Here is a 19,736-nt window from a genome sequence, read left to right as displayed (position 1 = left end):
TCACTCACCAGGAGGAGGAGATTTGCCCAAGGGCAGGAAAAACTCTACAAAGTGATCTGTAAGGGCCCTGTATTAATTGGAGTTTGCACAATGTCCTTTTGTGCTTCAAGATAGAATAAAAAATGCGTAGGATGGAGGTTCAGCTCAGAATCTAAAGGCGAGCTCTGGTGGGCTGGGCAGCGTGTTCTAAATGCAAGTTTCTCAGTCCAAAGGGGGGAGGGCACTGCCTTTGAGCTGAGGAGGGCAGAGCACAGTGTGGACCACAGCCTCCCCAGTGCAGCCCTGATGCCCCCCGCCAACAAAGGGAGAGCCACGGGGTCCGGAGACCTGGGAGGAGGGCTGATTCGCTGCAGCAAAGGGCTGAGCAGATGATGGAGATGCAGAGAAGGCCCTCCCCACCACCCGAGCTGGAGACAATCACATCCAGATGGGTTCCTAAGGCGTAGTTCCGAAGACGCACACTCAAGCCAACTAGGAATGCTTGAGAAGAGAAAGGAGACTGGCTGGGGGAAAAACAAACATGGTCTCTGCACTACCAGGCTTCAAGGGAACCAGCAAAACCATAAAGCAAAATCGCCAAGATGGACGGCTGCCACATCCTGAGTATTTACTAAGGCCAAGCCCACGCTAAGCACTTTTCAGTTCTGATGACATTTAATCCACACAGTAGCCAGGCAGAGTGGATGTCGCCCCGCCCCTCGATGCACAAATGAAAAAACATCCACACAGAGCTTCCAGACCAGACCTGGGTCGCACGCAGAGCTCCTGGTGCAAAGTGAGATCAAGTCCCGCCTGGCTCCAAGCTCCTGCCGCCTCTGGCTGCTTCGTACTTGCTGGCCTCGCCTCTCCTGGACCAGGGCGGCAAACTCTTCTCCCACCCAGGCCGGCCCCTACACTCTCTTCTCCAGGCTGCAGCCAGAACTACGGCTTAGACATGAAAGCCCGATCCTGTCACCCTCGTGGGAAGACCCTCCGGTGATGACTTCAGTTTGCAGTCAACTGTGCCCCCAGCCTGCCTTTCTGGATGCAATCCACACAGAGCTCTCCATCCCTGCATCTCCCTGGAGCTGGAACCCTCCTGCTTCTCCCTGAGAATCTCAGACCCAGTCTCTACTTCTCAATGAAGCCTCCCTGGCCTGGCCTCTGGGATCAGATCTCCTTTGACAGAGCCATCGTGTGAGGGCACTAGTCATGGCTACCATCAAGAAGGATGACCATTTCTCCTTCTGGAGTATGGTGGAGACTGGGCCTTGCCTCTTTTAAGTACTGTATCCCTGGTGCTTGGCATATAGCAAACATTAACTATATGAATGTGTCAGTGGATGGATGGACGGATGGATGTGTGCATGAATAGATGGATGGATGGATGGATGGATAGGTTGTTGTTCACTCGCTCAGTCATGTCTGACTCTCTGCGACCCCATGAACTGCAACACAACAGGCTTCCCTGACCTTCGCTATCTCCTTGAGCTTGCTCAAACTCATGTCCATCGAATTGGTGATGCCATCCAACCATCTTGCCCTCTGTCGTCCCCTTCTCCTCCTACCCTCAATCTTTCCCAGCATCAGGGTCTTTTCCAATGAGTTGGCTGTTTGCATCAGGTGGCCAAAGTAATGGAGTTTCAGATTCAGCATCAGTCCTTCCAATGAACACCCAGGACTGATCTCCTTTAGGATGGACTGGTTGGATCTCCTTGCAGTCCAAGGCACTCTCAAGAGTCTTCTCCAGCACCACAGTTCAAAAGCATCAATTTTTCAGCGCTCAGCCTTTTTATTGTCCAGCTCTCACTGTCCGTACATGACTACTGGAAAAACCATAACTTTGACTATACAGGCCTTTGTCGGCAAAGTAATGTGTCTGCTTTTTAATATGTCATCTAGGTTTGTTGTAGCTTTCCTCCCAAGGATCAAGCATCTTTAAATTTTGTGGCTGCCATCACCATCTGCAGTGATTTTGGAGCCCAAGAAAATAAAGTCTGACGCTGTTTCCACTGTTTTCCCATCTATTTGGTACAAAGTAATGACACAGGACTGAACTGAACTGAACTGAATGAGACCGGATGCCATGATATTTGTCTTTTTTTTTTTTTTTTTTGATATTTGTCTTTTGAATGTTGAGTTTTAAACCAGCTTTTTCACTTGCATATCTAGAAAAAGACTAAAATCATTAATGGAGACATCTTCTCATGACAAGCAGCAAGCTTCTACCAAGATGTGTGCTTGATTGCACATACCCCCCTTCACTGAAATCATATATAACACTGACATTCCCCCCAACTCTTTGGAGCAGTTCCTCAGCGTTCTCTGAAATTCTGTCTCCCAGCCTATAGTCCTCATTTTGCCCCCAAGCCGAAAAATTGATGCTTTTGAACTGTGGTGTTGGAGAGGACTCTTGAGAGTCCCTTGGACTGCAAGGAGATCCAACCAGTCCATCCTAAAGGAGATCAGTCCTGGGTGTTCATTGGAAGGACTGATGCTGAAGCTGAAACTCCAGTACTTTGGCCACCTCATGTGAAGAGCTGACTCATTGGAAAAGACCCTGATGCTGGCAGGGATTGGGGGCAGGAGGAGAAGGCGATGAAGAGGATGAGATGGCTGGATGGCATCCCCGACTTGATGGGCATGAGTTTGAGTAAGCTCCGGGAGTTGGTGATGGACAGGGAGGCCTGGTGTGCTGCGATTCATGGGGTCGCAAAGAGTCAGACATGACTGAGCGACTGAACTGAACTGAATTGAAAACTTAACTCACAACTCTCATGCTATGCTTTTTTTTTTTTAGTTGACAATGGGATGAATAAATAAGTGAAGAAATAGATAATTTTTAACTGACACCATAACTGCTCACTTAGGTTGACTCTTGCACTGAGGGTATGGCTCACCATTCCAGAGACTTTAGAGAAGAAATTTACATTCTGAGCCATCTGTACAAAGAACTCTCAGGTTAATAAGGCGATGACAACTGCCATGCTTTAACAACCTTAACATGGTATTTCACAGAGAAAGGCACCTCCTCAGCAACTTCTTTGTGATCCTAGCAAATTAGGTCTGGTCTACATTCATGGTCCTAAATTATTCCAAACAACACTCCCTACATGGATGCCAGGGAGCCTGATGACCTTGGCAGCCCCATCAGACTCAGCTGTATCTTTTAAATGCAGTTTTAACTCTCTTCTGTGCTCATTCTGTGTTAGAAAAAAGAAAGACCACAATGCTTGAGCAATTCAAGCAATAGATGAAAGGAAAATATTGGTAGGGTCTAAAGAGTTATTGGGGATACAGGGGTATGTGTGATGGTAGATAAAACACCAAAGCACTCTTAATATTTAGCCTACACTTTGCCATGTGAATTTTTATATGATTTTAAGGTCAATGTGTGGGCACACTCATGAGACTCCATAATCTGATGCGAAGAACTGACTCATTTGAAAAGACCCTGATGCTGGGAAAGGTTGAAGGCGGGAGGAGAAGGGGACGACAGAGGATGAGATGGTTGGATGGAATCACAGACTCAGTGGACATGAGTTTGCGTAAACTCAGAGTTGGTGATGGACAGGGAGGCCTGGTGTGCTGCAGTCCATGGGGTTGCAAAGAGTGGGACATGACTGAGCGACTGAACTGAACTGAACCGAAAGGTCGATGTGTTGGCGCACTCATGAGACTCCATTATCCAGCACAGTGGAGGTGAGTACAGGCAACCAAACTCCAAAGAAAGTTAAAAAACTGTCCTGTCATCGATTTTTCTCAGCAACCCTCATGTGGGGGTTAACCCAATTGTGTGGTTCCCAGCTTCAGTGCTGGGCTTGAAGTGTGACCCATAAGCCTTCCCTGTAGCTGGAATGAATTCTGTGTCTCTTCCCTCTGTCTATCACTGTACTTCAAATGTACATAGACATTAGCATAAGAAAACAGAAATTCACTTAAATACATTCCTGGCATAATAATTATTTCTGGTCATCTGGATACTTCTTAACAGTCAAACATCAAAAATAAAATTACAATCCCATTAGAGGAGATATCTGGGGGGGGGGGGGTTGTTAGTTTTTAATCTAATAAGATATTTATTGGATAAAATTAGTAAGATGTGATCACAAAGTGAAATTTCCATAAATGTTATTCACAATTAGTTATTAAATGTCTTTAATGCTGTATACAGGTAGTTGTTTGTTTGTCTTAGGCATATATATATACATATATATATATGGCTTTCCTGATGGCTCAGATGAATAAAGAATTCACTTGCAACGTGGGAGACCTGGATTTGAACCCTGGGTTGGGAAGATCCCCTGGAGGAGGGCATGGTAACCCACTCCGGTATTCTTGCCTGGAGAATCCCATGGACAGAGGAGCCTGGTAGGCTATAGTCCATGGGGTCACAGAGTGGAATACGACTGAGTGATTATGCACAGCACAGCACATATATTCCTTTTCAGATGCTTTTCCATTATAGGTTATTACAAAATACTGAGTAGAGTTCCCTGTGCCATAAAGTGGGTCCTTGTGATTTACTTACTTTACATAGGGTAGTGTGTATATGTTAATCTCAAATTCCCAGTTTACCTCCACCACCCCGCCCAGCCCCCACTGTGCTCTTTGGTAACCACAGTTTTGCTTTCTTAGACATATTTATTTTTATGCACAATAAAAAAAGATTTTTAAAACTCTAATAAGCACAAATCAAGAAAGTGGGCAGAATATTTAACTGAGAACATGAAGATCTCCTGAACTGCAAGTTAAATCCTACTAGTCATCCTTGGGAAAATGAAAATGACAGTTTTGCCCATATGATTAGACTATAGGGTATTTATTTTGATACCACAAGGGTATTTTGATAAGAAATAGTGGTAAACATATATTTGTGATATTCCTTCTTGATAAGGCTTCTAACATATTTTAGAGAAACTTTCGTCCCTTAGCCAACAAAGTACAAAACAGGGAACACAATGCAGTTTTCTCTTGATGACTGAAAAATCTTTCAGGGAATTTGGGCCACCCTCTGAAAAAGAAGATATTACCAATGCTGCCTGTGTGAGACTGAGTTCAAAAATGTGACTAAGGATTTCTTGTTAGAACAATACCCAGCCATAAGCCATTTTGCTGAGATGCGTCTCTCTGTAATCCCATTGGTCTATATGGCAGGGGGGCAGGTGGGGGGTGATGAGTCAAAATTAGTGGGGGCCAAGCTGGTTCAATGTCAAAGACATAAAGACCATCCTAGGCTCCTTCCTGGCCCTAGCATAGCAGCAGTGACGCATTTTAGAAGATTAACTGCTGTCAAAGTTGGCATTTGAGGCTGTAAAAAAGACACGGGAGACAGCAAGTGTCTGCGATACAAGCTGCTCTTGAAGAGAAAAAAGAAACAACTCTTGCTCCTGGCATCCTCTGTCTTATTATTTTTTTCTAGAAGGACTCCCCACCGCTCCCAAAATAAATGCCAGGTGTTTTTCGCTGCATTTCCATTTAAAGAAAGAAATTTGATACAGTAGGTTTTCCAAAGTTTTCAGGGAGCCAGGGCTGGAAAATGTCATATAAAGAATTATTAACTAACAGGGGGTTGGGGTGATAGGAGATTGGCTTCTTTCAGAGTCGTGGGAGATGCAGGGCGGGGATCCCTGGAGATGGAAAGGAACAGAGTAAGCCCTGCTATTGCCTCAGCTTATGGCCTGGAGAGTGTCCCAGGGTAGGGGACCCCAGCTTGAGCCTGTTAGTCTCCCTGACTTAAGGAGATGAAGCTGGATGTCAGCAGTGACCAAGGCATCTAGAGTTCCCAAGACAAATTACCAAGAAGCAAAAGCTGCACAAAAAGAGAACTCCAGAGATACACAAAATACTGATTGGCATGTATGTGTATGGAAAAAGACATGAGACACGGTACTGACCTCCTGCAAGGTTTATAAGGGAGAATCCTTAAAGTTAATACAGGGCTGGGAGTAGTTCCCATTCCTACCAGCCACGGTGGAAAACTTCATAATTGATGGGACATCTGTTAGAGTACTAAGAAGGGCTTTGCCTCAGTAGTGGAGGAAAACTAACACTGCTCTAGTCCCTCCTAACAAAGCTTAAAAGCAAAACCCCAAAAGATTAAGCTGTTCCGAATAACTGCATCCCAGAGCAGAGTTCAAGAATATTTATAGGAATTCAAAAATATCCAGAATCTGGAAGCATGAAGTCCACAGTGTCTGGCATGCAAAGAAGCAGGAAAATAGACCCATCTTGAAAAAAAAACTCAGTTCATCAAAGCCAACCCAGAATTTGGGCAAATAATAGAATTGGTACACAAAGACTTTTTACAAAGTAATATAACTGTAGTACATACGTTCAGGATGCCAGAGAAAAGTACATGTGTTATGAATTGGACATTGAGTGTTATTGGATGCTAGAGTGTAAAGTACACGTTAAGTATAGACATGGATGATAGTAATATAAAAAAGACCTAAATCAAACTTCTAGAGATGAAAAATACAGTTCCTGAAATGAAAAACACACTGGGATGGATTAAAAACAGATTAGTCATTACAGAGAAAATTAGTGAACTTGAAGACATAGCAATAGAAATTCTCCCAAAATGAAACACAGAGAGAAAAAGACTTAAAAAAAAGAACAGATTCAGATTATGGGTGAACTGCAGGACAACTTCAAGGAGCTGGAGGTATGTGTACTTGGAGTCCCAGGGAGGCGGGAAGATTAAAAAAAAAAAAAAAAAAAAACACTTGAAGAAATAATGACTGCAAAATTTCCAAATATGATGCAAACTTTAAACCCACAGACCCACAAATCTAGCTATTAATAATTTCAAGCATAAGAAATAAGAAGAAACTTATACCAAGGCATATTATAACCAAATTGCTTAAAACCAGTGAAAAAGTAAAAAATATTAAAGTCAGTCAGAGTGGGGGGGGGGGTGGAGAACAAACTTAAGGATGACATCAGATTTTGGTTGGAAACAATGCAAGCTACAATACAATGGAGTAGTATCTTCAAAGCAATAAAAGGGAAAAAAGAAAAACTGTCTGCTTAGAACTCTTTGCCCAGTGAAAATAAATTTCTAAAACATAGATGAAATAAAGATTTTTTCAGACATACAAAAGCTAAAAGAATTCAATACCAGCAGATCAGTATTTCAAGAAATATTGAAGGCAATCCCTTAAATCAAAAGAAAATAATACCAGATGGCCATCAGTATTTATATAAAATAATAAAGAGCACCAGAAATGCTATCTATGCAGGTAAATGTAAAGTCATTTTCCTTATTATTTAAGTAGCTTTTAAAAGATAATTGGTTGTGTAAAGCAAAAATAACATATATTGTAGGATTTGTAACACAATAGTAGTAGTAAAATGTATGTCAACAACAACACAAAGGCCAAAAGTGTAGAAACGCAAGTATACTTTAGCAACATTCTTCTAATATATGTGAAAGATGCAATATCATTTAATAGTAGATTGTGATACATTAAAGATACATATTATAGATCCTGAAGCAACCACTTAAGATAACACAAACACTGCAGCTAACAAGTCTAAAGGGAAGTAAAGGCGAATCGTAAAGATAATGAAATTTTGTAAAAGGCCAAAAAGGAGGGGAAATGAACCAAACAAGAGATGGACAGCAAAAAACAATAGGACTATAGATTTAAGCCAACCATATTAATAGTCATGTTAAATGTAAATGTTATAAGCACTCCGGTCAAAAGTTGGAGATATTCAGAATGCATTGAAAAAGCAAGATCCAACTTATACGCTGCCTACAAAAAAGGCACTTCAAACTTTGCTTAACAAGCACAAATCTGTTAAGAGTCAGAAAATGAAGGGACGAAAGACATACCATGAAAATACTAATGTCTCTGTATTACATCAAAGTCCGTTTTAGAGCAAAAACATTACCAACTAGAAAAAAGGTTAAATGAAAAAGAGGCCAACTCATCAAGAGGATGTAACCATTCTGAAAGTTTATCTACCTAATAACCGAGCTTCAAAGTACATAACACAAAAACTGATAAAAGGAGAAATGAACAAATCCACAATTAAAAAGTAATAGCTCCATACACTTTTCTCAATAATCGATAGAAGAGATAGACAATCAGCACAGATACAGAAGACTGGAGCAACTATCAACCAACTTGACTCACTGACATTTATTAAACACTAGTCAATAGTGGCAGAATTAATTTTTTCAAGTGTAAGTGAAACATTTATAAGACAGATGATATTCTACACATTAAAAAAACCTCAATAAATTTTAAAAGATTTAAATTATTCAAAGGAGATTATATGGTTACAATGGAATTATATTAGAAATCAATAACAGAAAGGTAACCGGAAAATCCCCAACTATTTGGAAATCAAATACACTTCAAAATAGCCTATGAGTCAAAGAAGAAATTAAATTGATAATTAGAAAGTATTTGAACAAAATGAAAACACAAATATCAAAATGTGTCAGATACAGTTAAGGCAGCATTTTGAGTGACTTTTAAGACACTCAAACACCTAAACTAAAAAAGGAAGATTCAAAGAAATGACCTGTTTCTCAGATCACCAGCCCAGGCTGGATGCATGAGTCAAGTGCTCGGGCCTGGTGCACTGGGAAGACCCAGAGGAATCGGGTGGAGAGGGAGGTGGGAGGGGGGATCAGGATGGGGAATACGTGTAACTCCATGGCTGATTCATGTCAATGTATGACAAAACCCACTACAATACTGTAAAGTAATTAGCCTCCAACTAATAAAAATAAATGAAAAAAAAAAAAACAAACAAAGAAATGACCTGTTTCTACCTTAAGAAACTCAGAAACTATAACACGTGTTATACTTAACACTACCGAACGGTACTACTAAACACTACATTGGTTAAGGTGGTAAATGGAATGCTTTGCCTTTTTAAACCACAATAAAAACAATTTAAAAAAATCAGTAAGTAGCAGTGTGTAAAAGAAACCAGACACCAAAGTATATATACTGTTCAATACCATTTATATGACGTTCAAGAACTGGCAAAACTAGTCACTGGTGGTAGTTCAAACCGTTGCTATTCTAGGACAGAGGTACTGACTGGGAAGTGACATGAGAGCACGTTCTGGGTGATGGAAATAGATCTGAGTGTGACTACAGGTGCGCAGGGGTGCAAAGATCCATCAAGCTCAGATTTACACACTTGAACAGTATGTATTTTATACCGATTAAAAAAAGGTAATAGGGAAAAAAGGAAACTGCGGAGACCAGAAATACTGATGCTTCCCAGGGGAGGGAGGAAAGGAAGGAGGGAGGAAGGGATGAATAAGTGGAACACAGGCAATGTTCAAGGCTGAGAAACCACCCTGTACAATATAATGGTGAACACATGACAATGTGTAATACAAAGAGTGAACCTTAATGGAAAGTACAGATTTTAGTTCATCACTATCAATACTGGTTCATTAACTGTAGCAAATGTACCACTCTAATGCAAAATCTTAATAATAAGGGGGAACTGTACACAGAAGGGATGGCTTGAGGGAATTCTCTATGCTATTGTTTTTCTGTAAAACTGCTCAAAAAATAGCTTATGAATTATTCAAATATATTATAAATTTATATAACATATTAACGTTTAAATATTTTTATATTTAAATACATGTTTATTATCATATATATTTGATAATTTATAATTTTTTAAACTGATTCATTGGAAAAGAGCCTGATGATGGAAAAGGGGATGAGATGGTGGGATGGCATCACCGACTGAATGGACAGGAGTTTGAGTAAGCTGCAAGAGTTGGTGATAGACAGGGAAGCCTAGCGTGCTGCAGTCCATGGGGTTGCAAAGAGTTGGACACAACTGAGCAACTGAACTGAAATGATGTGTAAATATATATGTATATATGTACACAGCTATCCCAATCAATAAAGAACTAGAAGAAAACAAGAACTCTGAGGGAGACACATTAATATTTTAAGCACAGTTGTCTGTAGGTGGTGATTTCTTTTCCCCCCTCTACTTTCTAATTTCCTTTCTTTTCCAAGTACTATTTCAGAAGGGAACAGCACTATTCTTCTTCGCTTCTTAAAGGTTCTGGGCTGAAACCAGAAGGGTAGAAAGCAGACACACACCTAACTCAGCACACGACCTTCTTTCCCAGCCAGCGTCCAAAGTCAGCGCGCTCCCTCCTTCCCTCCTCCCTCGAGCCTCCCGAGTTTACTTCCTGCCAGAGATAAACAGTGAGTCAGAAGTCGGCCACACCCGCCCTGCCTGACACACCCTGCCTGGGCCGGAGCCTGTTAGGATCCGGAATCCAGGACTTCACAAAGCTTCGTTTAAAGGAGCAGAATCCACTGCTTTAGGAAACACGGGTCCCGGTAATGAAGCACCGGCCCTGGGCCGCTGCTCATAAAACTGACCAGATCTTTTTTGGTTTTTCTGAAAAAAGAAAAAAGGTCTGAGAACTGACCTTCTTTAAAATAGACTGGGGTTTGCTTTCTAATTATGGAGACCACAACACAAATCTTTTCAGGCACCTGTAAGAACTCGGCCTCCTGATTGTGGGTCTGAGCTTTGGGTGGCATTTCAAACCAAGCTGGATTCTAGTCCTCAGCAGGCCAGGCTCTATCTGTGTGACCTGGGGGCTAGCTAGTTCCTTCACCTCTCGAACCTCAGTTTCCTCATACAAGCCCTCGGGTCACCTGCATTCCTCCACACAGAGTTACTGGGTAAGGAATGTGTTTATGCCCTTAGTCCACTGACCAGCAGTGGCCTTAGTTCAAAAATAATCGATAAGGAAAAAGAATCTGAAAAAGAATCTATATATATACACATACATATATATACAGTAGTTGGTGGTGTTTAGTCACGAAGTCGTGTCCGATTCTTTCTGATCCCATGGACTGCAGCACGTCAGTTTGCTCTATCCATGGAATTCTCCGGGCAAGAATACTGGAGTGGGTTGCCACTTCCTCCTCCACGGGATCTTTCCAACCCAGGGACTGAACTCTCAATCCCCACCTCCTGCACTGGCAGGCAGGTTCTTTACCACTGAGCCACCAGGGAAGCATATATATATACACACACACACACATATACATATATACATATACACACATATACACATATGTGTGTGTGTGTATATATACACACACTGAATCACTTTGCTGTACAACCAAAACTAACACAACATTATAAATCAACAATACCTCACCTGGTGGCTCAGATGGTAAAGAATCTGCCTGCAATGCAGGAGACCCCGGTTTGATCCCTGGGTTGGGAAAATCCCCTGGAGAAGGAAATGGCAACCCACTTCAGTATTCTTGCCGGGAGAATCCCATGGACAGAGGAGCCTGGTGGGCTACACTCTCCAGGGTCGCAAAGAGTCAGACATCCCTGAATGACTAACATACTTCAAATTAAGAAATAAAAATGATTTTTCACAAGTCAGTCCACGAGAATTCCCTGGTGGTCCAGTGGTTAAGAACCTGCCTTACAAAGCACCGCACTCTGGTTCAGTCCCGATGGGGAACTAAGGTCCCCTACGCCACAGGGCAACTAAGCCCACGACACAACTAGAGAGAAGCCCAGGGCTGCAGCTAAGCTCCAATGCAGACAAAACAAATAGATTAATAAATATTTTTTAAAATACATAAAATAAAATTTAAAAAGTCAGCACAATAAGTCCCCTACAGAGGATCCTCTAAGTTTTTAATTGTCAAGGTCCCACCCCTCCAATCACAGAGCTGGTTCCCCTGGCAGGCAGCCCCCACTTTTAAGTGCTTTCCAAAAGTTGCTTCATTAGCATAACAAAAGACACCTTCTTTATTGCTCTCATCACTTAGGAAATTCCAAAGGTCTTAGGAGCTCAGTGCCAGGGCTGGGATGAAGACCAAATATATGTTTCTTATTATCAATCACAAGACCACAGGTATACAGCAGGAAATGAGCCATCTGCGAAGCACAAAGGAGGACACTGCTTTTCTCTCAAATGTGGGGGGCCACCCTAGGTTCCCCCAGTTTGAGACAGGGTTTGTGATAGTCAGTTCGCTGTCTTGTCAGACTGGTACCTGTAGCAACAGGGTTTCCTCCTGGACACTGGGTCTGTGACTATGGACCTTGGCAGGTAGACCTGATCAGGCCAGTTTTTCATATCTCAGCAAATGTCTCCGTTTACTTAACTGCTCAAGCCCAAACTTCAGGAAACTTCTTGATTCTTCTCTCCCTCCTAAATCCCATCCTTCAGCAAGTCCTGGCGTCTTTAGCTTCACAATACGCAAGATATTCAAAGCTGCGTATGTTTCTCCATCTTCACCGTTATCACCTTAGTCCTTGCATCATCAGTGGATCGCTATCATCCACATAGGGGTGAAAACTGGCTCTCAGGAGGCAGAAAAAATAATCTTAGATATTACATCTGAGCATATTTATGTGCTCAGATACTAGATCATGTCCGACTCTTAGCAATCCTATGGACTGTAGCCTGCCAGGCTCCTCTGTCCATGGGATTCTCCCGGCAAGAATACTGGAGTGGGTTGCCATTTCCTCCTCCAAGGGATCTTCCCTACCCAGGGACTGAACCAGAGTGTCCTGCGTCTCCTGCATTGGCAGGCGGATTCTTTACCACTGGAACCACCTGGTTTGTGACCCTGCAGAGACCACAGTACACAGACATACACAATATATCTATGGGATTGAACTTTCTTGGGGAAAGGGAAGGCAACGAGGAATGAAGTATCTACAGAGGTTCCCGTGGGAGGGCAGAGAAAAGAAGATAGTGAAAATAAGGATGGGTTTCTCTGTCCTGGTTCCAGGCACCCCTGCACCTTTCAGGGTCTCCTCAGACCTCCTGGCCTGCAGTCTTGCTCCCTTGCATTCTCCACACAGCAACCAGAGAGGTCCTGCTGAAACGCATATTGGTTCATGGCATCTAAATCTGGATGTCTTACCACTGCTGACCTTCAAGGCCCAAGCCTGGCTGATCTGGCTGCTGCCACCTCCTGCTTTTCCTTCATGAGCCTCCTTCAGTTTCCCTAACAAATTCATCTCCCCCTCAGGTCTTTGCACTGCCTGATGCTCGCCCCAGATCTTCCCATGCCTGCCCTCCTTCGTCATTCCAGACTTAGTTTAAATATCATTCTCCTCCTCGACCATCTAATCCAATGATCCTCAAACCTTAGGGTGCATCAGAACAACCTAATTGCTTCCGGGGAGGGCTCACCCCAGAGCCTGGAGAAGAGCCCACAACTGAGCATCTTTATCAAGTTTCCAGTTGAGGCAGAGCCTGCTGATCTGGGATCCCCACTTTGACAATCACCAGTCTAATCCAAACGAGCCACTCCCTTCTTCCTTACTATCTATCCCAATAACCCACTCGGTGTCTTTCAGAGCTGTGACACTATCTGAAAGGGTCCGTCTTCCTTCTGTTTCCCACTTCTATGTCTGACTTTCTCCCCACAACCTACTCATCCACTGGAGCCGAAATCTCCAGGCTCCAGGATTATTGGGTGTGTCTTTCAGTGCCTTTCAGAAAAACATGCCCCAAATGATTCCCAATAGACATTTAGTGAAAGAAAAATGGAGAGGAGAAAACAAGAGGGGGCAGGGGTTTAATGTATGCTAATTACCCCTGATTTCTGAGCCATACATATATAAATAAATTAATATACATATATAAACGTCGCAGAAGAGCAAACAAAAGTCAGCTATGGTTACTGGCCTGAGAGTAACCCCTGGGTCACTGTGTCTCAAACTTTATCATGAGAGTCACGTGGCCTTTTTATTAAACACAGATTTGGCGACCTCACCCCAAACCTACTAGAGCTGCCTCTTCAAGGGAGGGGGTCAATAAACTGGGTATTTTAACTCACAAGAAGGTGAACCTGGTAGTCGATCACTATTTACAAAGTCCTGGCTGGAAACAATCACCCAGGGTGTTTATTCAAAACACAGATTCCTTGACTCCACATCTAGCGATTCTGATTCAGAAGGAGTAGGATGGGGCCTAGGAATTTATATACTTAACAAACACCTGGGTAAATTCTGTGATCTGAGAAGTCTGGAAAACACCGTCCCTTACGATTTCACTTACTGTCTTTCAATCTTTCACCCCAACCCTGATCTGTTCCTAAGCTCTTAAATATAGTTTTAGAGTCACACCACACACATACACGGAAGCAGCAGCAGGAATGAACCAAGCTATCTGAGAATAACCTGTGTAAATAACTGAAGCCACCATGACGATATTATAGCTTTTGAGGCCACAATGCTCCATCATCACCCCATTAACTCACTCCTCTCCACGCCAGGGGCCAGCTTCCATAAAGACCACACCAGCAAGGTTCCCAGGAAGCCTGATGGACTTTTCTTCAATGTGTCTAAAATTGATCACAGTTTCCCTATAGCAGTTCTCACTTTGGACATTCTAGTTTCTAACGTTGCATCCTTCTTTTAGGTTCTTGGTCCAGAATCTTAGCATCTTCTTAGACTCTGTCTCCTCTGCCTGCATCCATATCATCTCCAGGTTCTGTGGGTTTGAACCAAGGAAGACTGTGGGGCCTTTCTGGGTACAAACCACTCCCTTGTTCCCTGCCTCTTGTTTGACCTTCCCTGAATTCCAAAGAGCAGACTCAAGCAGCGAATGATTAGAACAATTGAGTCACAGGACTCCTGGTTCCTCCTGAAGGGATATAAATAAAAATATCCTGGTGGAAGATGGTGACTGCGTGCTGACCAAAAGCATGTTGACACCAGACTGGTTGGAACCAGAAAGCTGGTGACTGAGATTCCACAATGATCACCCTGTTGTTGATGCCAATTGCTCAGTCATGTTCGACTCTTTGCAACCCCATGGACTGCAGCACGCCAGGCTTCCCTGTCCTTTACTATCTCCCAGAGTTTGCTCAAACTTATGTCCATTGAGTCAATGATGCTATCCAACCATCTCATCCTCTGTTGCCTCTTTCTCCTCCTGCCCTCAGTCTTTCCCAGTATCAGGATCTTTTCCAATGAGTTGGCTCTTCACATCAGGTGACCAAAGTATTGGGGCTTCAGCTTCAGCATCAGTCCTTCCAGTGAACACTCAGAGTTGATTTCCTTTAGGATTGACTGGTTTAATCTCCTTGCTGTCCAAGGGACTCTCAAGAGTCTTCCTCAGCACCTGTTTGAAAGCATCAATTCTTCAGTGCTCAGCCTTCTTTATGATCCAACTCTCACATCCATACATCACTAATGGGAAAACCATAGCTTTGACTATATGGACCTTTGGCGGCAAAGTGATGACTCTGCTTTTCAAAACACTGTCTAGGCTTGTCATAGCATCGCCCTGTTACCTACCATCAACCTGTAAGAAAACTGTTCATGATCAACCCTCATCCATAATATTGCCTTTAAAATCCCTTCGCTGAAAGCCATCAGGCAGTTTAGATCTTTCGCGCATTAGATGCCCATTCTCCTTACTTGGTGGCCTGAAACTAACACTGTGCTTTCATTCAACACAACCCAGTGTCAGTAGATTGGCTTTGCTTCAAGAGCAGCTAGCAGACCCGAGTGTAGTTCAGTAACAGGTTCCACCCTGGGATGGTTTCCCAGCCTCCATCCTTCTACTAAAGAGCATCTCTAGGGCCCTTCCAGCCGCCCAGCTCCAGGGCATTAATCAGGTCCCAAATTCCTGGAACTTTTTCCTTGCACGCATAAACCCTTGTTTAAATACAAACCAACCAACCACAAAGCACTTCCCCAGCTTCCAGTTACCTGCAGGATAAAATCTCAACCCTTCCCCTGACCTCCAAGTTCTCCTCATTCTGGCGTCACTTCTCCAGCCTTGCTTTTAGTGAACATCCACCCCCAGGTCTGGGCTCACTTCCTGCTCTGCCTCAGAGAGGTCCAACTGGGAACTCTGCCCCTACCTGGAACGGCCTCTACAGTCATCCCTTCGGTTCAAGTTCCCCAGGACCCCAACAGCACACACCCGCAGCTCACACAGCTCTCCGGCATAATGTAGTGCTTCTCAAGTGTGATCCCTGGACCAGCAGCACCTGGGAACTTGTCAGAAATGCTTGTTCTCAGGCCTGGCCCCAGATCTACTGAATCCGAATCTCTGGAGGATGGGTCCAGCAACCAGGGTATTAGCCAGCCTTGCAGGTGATTCTGATGCCTGCTCACATTTGAGAGCCAAAGAAGAGCAGTTAAGACTGCTGGCTGTTGAGTGTCCACTCTTCTCTCAGGGACAAAGCGGTGCCAGAAGTTTACCCAGGAATCTCTTAGGGACCCTCCTTGAGAAAGGTCAGTTATCTCTGAAATATTGCTTGGTGCCTGCCTCTGAGAATGAGCAAGTATGATGGTGAAGCACAGGAAATGGCCACTATCTAAGATCTACCTTAACCTGCCAAAACTGTAATTTCCTCTGGTGCAATCTTATGGCATAGAAGGCAATGGCAACCCACTCCAGTACTCTTGCCTGGAAAACCCCATGGACGGAGAAGTCCGGTAGGCTGCAGTCCATGGGGTCAGGAAGAGTTGGACACGACTGAGCAATTTCACTTTCACTTTCACTTTCATGCATTGGAGGAGGAAATGGCAACCCACTCCAGTGTTCTTGCCTGGAGAATCCCAGGGACGGAGGAGCCTGGTGGGTTGCCGTCTATGGGGTCGCACAGAGTCAGACACAACCAAAGCACCTTAGCAGCAGCAGCAACCTAATGGCTTCATTATCTGGCGAAAGACTGTATGATAAGATCCACCATGTTTCGAGTGTTCAAAGGCAAGGGTTGTTGGTACCCAAGGAGGGGGAAGGGCTCCAAGAGACTGGACAGTGGAGCTGGAACCAGTCCAGATGCGTTTCCAGGGCAGCTGTGCTCGAGGGTGGGCACTGTGAGCCGTAAGAGGAGCGGCCTAGGGTCAGGCTCGTCGTGGGTGGGGACCCGGGCTCAAGTCCAAGAGGCCAGGGACTTAGGCAGGGCGGAGCACCTGGGAGGCGGGGCACCTGGGAGGCTCCGCCTAGCCTCTGCACAAGTTTGGCCAAGGCAGGGCTAAGTGACAACAGCGACACCCTGTGGCAACTGGAAAGCAAAGCAGCCAAACTGAGGGGACTCCCTATTGGATGAAGAAAGAAACTTTCTGGGTATGTATGAAGCCGTTTTTGTGTATTCCAAGGGGATTCCAAGGGGATTCCAAGAGCTTCCACGGGGATACAATGGACTTTCTACCACTAGGGCTTGGATGGCATAGTGCTCCAAGCCTCAGTTTCTTCCTCTGGAGAGTAGAGATGATGGCTTGTGCAGGACAAATCTTTGGAGATAAATATATATATATATATATATATATATATATATATATATATATATATATATACAGCAAGCAGGATCTTAGTTCCCAGGACCAGGAATTGAACCCATGCTCCCTGAAGGGGAAGCACAGAGTCCTAACCACAGGGAAACCAGGGAATTCCTTACCCCCAACCCCCGCCTTCGCTAATCATTGGCAATATTAACCTATGCCTTTCTCTTTATATTCTTCTCTTGCGTCCAGGTCCAGCAGGGCCACTGCAGTCCCTTCTGTTTTTTTCCAAGTAGGAAGCAGAAATAGTTTGAGGTCACTGGCTTTTTCTATCTTTTGTAAAAATCTGTAGTGTGTCCTTTGAAGAAAACATGCTGGCTATCTGTTGAGGGAAAAGGAGAAGATAAATGCATCCGAGGACGATGAGGAGAGAGCAGGGGAGGGTCATAGGAAGTAGGGAATCTCCCAGCCTCCCTCCCTGCTTCCTGACTGTGTCCTCAGGTTCAAGGTAAGATGAGCCCAGAGTGCCAAAGGGAATAACCAGGGCTCCCAGCCTCGCCAAAGGTCCCCCTGTGCCAGCCTGTATCATGAAAGCAGCACAGTCTTAGGGGCCAAGGGACAGCAGGGCCTGAACCATGGACATCTCAGTGATGACGGGGTGGGAGGGGCCAGGTGATGGTCTCAGCAGATCAGGTCAGGAGAGGGGTTCCCAAGGACGGTTACAGGAGCATTCCCACCAGCCTATGGGAGTAAGGACTCAATTGGAAATGAATTCACTTAAAGAAAAAAAATTTTCATCTTGTATGCATAGAGCATTTGGCATAGTTTTTGGTGCCCCGTCTGCAAAATGAATGTCAAATGCTAGGGTGATCATTACTGTGGATGCCAAGGGTGGCACGCCCCACTAAAACATTGCACGGGGGAACCTGGGCTCACACTCTCTTCCTGCAAATATCCTGTTTCCCGGCTGCTTCTTGCTAGTTTCTGAGTTAGGGAGTGCAGAGCCCTGCGCGATAGACATGGGCACATTCATGGAGGAGAATCCTGTTTTTAATCGTGAACAGAAAGTTGCTATTTTTGAGCTTGGTCTTAGAAGGCACCTCTTATGGTCAATTTGCATGCCAATTAGAGACAATTCGTCTTCAAGGCAAAGTTAATTGACTAAAGCTGAGGAACAAGAAATGAAAGACCTTTGAGCTGCTGTTACTCCCCAGTTCAGCTGGGACACAGGCCCCTGCAGGTAATTCCCAAACCTCTCAAGGAATCCCAGAACCACATGAAGATGGAGACAGAAGAGCTGGATGCTGGGTATCAGCCAGCAGTGACTTCCCTTGTGTAGGATTTCAGATCATACGATTCATGATCAGGGGGAGCCAATTTAGACTATCATCCAGTCAACTTAGAGCCAAATATTAAACCCTTTGTCCTGATATTTTTTTAAGAAGTTCATGAAGGCGGAACAGCCATGGAACTCTGGGAAGCAAAGGAGGCTCCCATTCTGCAAAGAACTGAGATCAAAGGTGGCATTCAAGTTCATGCCTCTCTCGGCGAAAAAAGAACCCTCTGCCCCACATGATCATCATTTCCCTAAAGAAATCCAATGTTTATGCAAGACGTTCAAAGTGCCTCCTCCTCAAACCACATAATCAGTTGTTGTTCCGTTGCTAAGTCGCGTCCAAGTCTGTGCGACCCAGTGGACTGCCTAACCAAAGCCACCCAGAAAATAACACCAGCAGGCGTGGAAATTCCTGCCACCAGGGGCCGCTCGTACTCACCCATGACCTTCCACACTTAAGCCAAAGCAAAACACGTTGCTAAAAGTGTTCAAGTGAAAAGTGATTGCAAAGCTTTTGAAAGCCAAAGTCAGTGACAGGGACTTGGTGGTGGGCTGGCGGGGTGGTGGCGAAGAGGGGACAGTGTGTATCACTCAGTTTTGCATTTTTGGTCCTTGCAGCTTTTATTCATTTGTTCCTTTAAGGCCTATAACTACAGCCTCCCAGAAGCTGGCTTCAATTTGTTCAGAAGGGTTTTTCTAACCAGATCATATGTTGAACTCACAGACAATTATTCATTGCTTCCAGTGTCCTGGCCTGTGTCTGTTCTGGGGACAGAATGTTCACATCTGCTCGCCCTCTGCTTCTGAATAATGCCAAACCTGTGGGTGCTCAATAATAGCCCCAACGGGGAGATCAGGACCCGACTGTGAGTCAGAATGAGAAACGCCTGACCAGTGGGTCACACCTGCACTGGCCGTGTTCCACTGTGGCAGGGGAGCCGTGTTGATTTCTGAAATTCATCCACCAGCCTCCTTGGGACTGGATGATTGCTCTTTGAATCCTCTGTCTCACCTCTGGAAGCCCACCTTGACTTCTGTCTTGGAATACAGACTCCAGCTTCACCACAGATTAGCCACACCCTCCTAAGGCCCTTGGCAGCCTTCATCTTTTTTATTGTAAGTTCTGAGAACAAGGATAAAAGACCTGGAATGCTGTGGTATGGAAGCCTAT

General features: G+C 44.3%; 1 protein-coding gene across 7 annotated transcripts in view; it reads right to left on the bottom strand.

Moving 5' to 3' along the window:
• The window catches only part of TACC2 (transforming acidic coiled-coil containing protein 2), a 227,463-nt gene that overhangs the window by 162,450 nt on the left and 45,277 nt on the right, over window positions 1–19,736 (bottom strand). The window lies entirely within an intron of this gene.

The sequence above is a fragment of the Muntiacus reevesi genome, chromosome 2, assembly GCF_963930625.1.
Source record: "Muntiacus reevesi chromosome 2, mMunRee1.1, whole genome shotgun sequence".
NCBI classification, from domain to species: Eukaryota; Metazoa; Chordata; class Mammalia; order Artiodactyla; family Cervidae; genus Muntiacus; species Muntiacus reevesi.
This window is presented reverse-complemented; position numbering and strand designations above follow the sequence as displayed.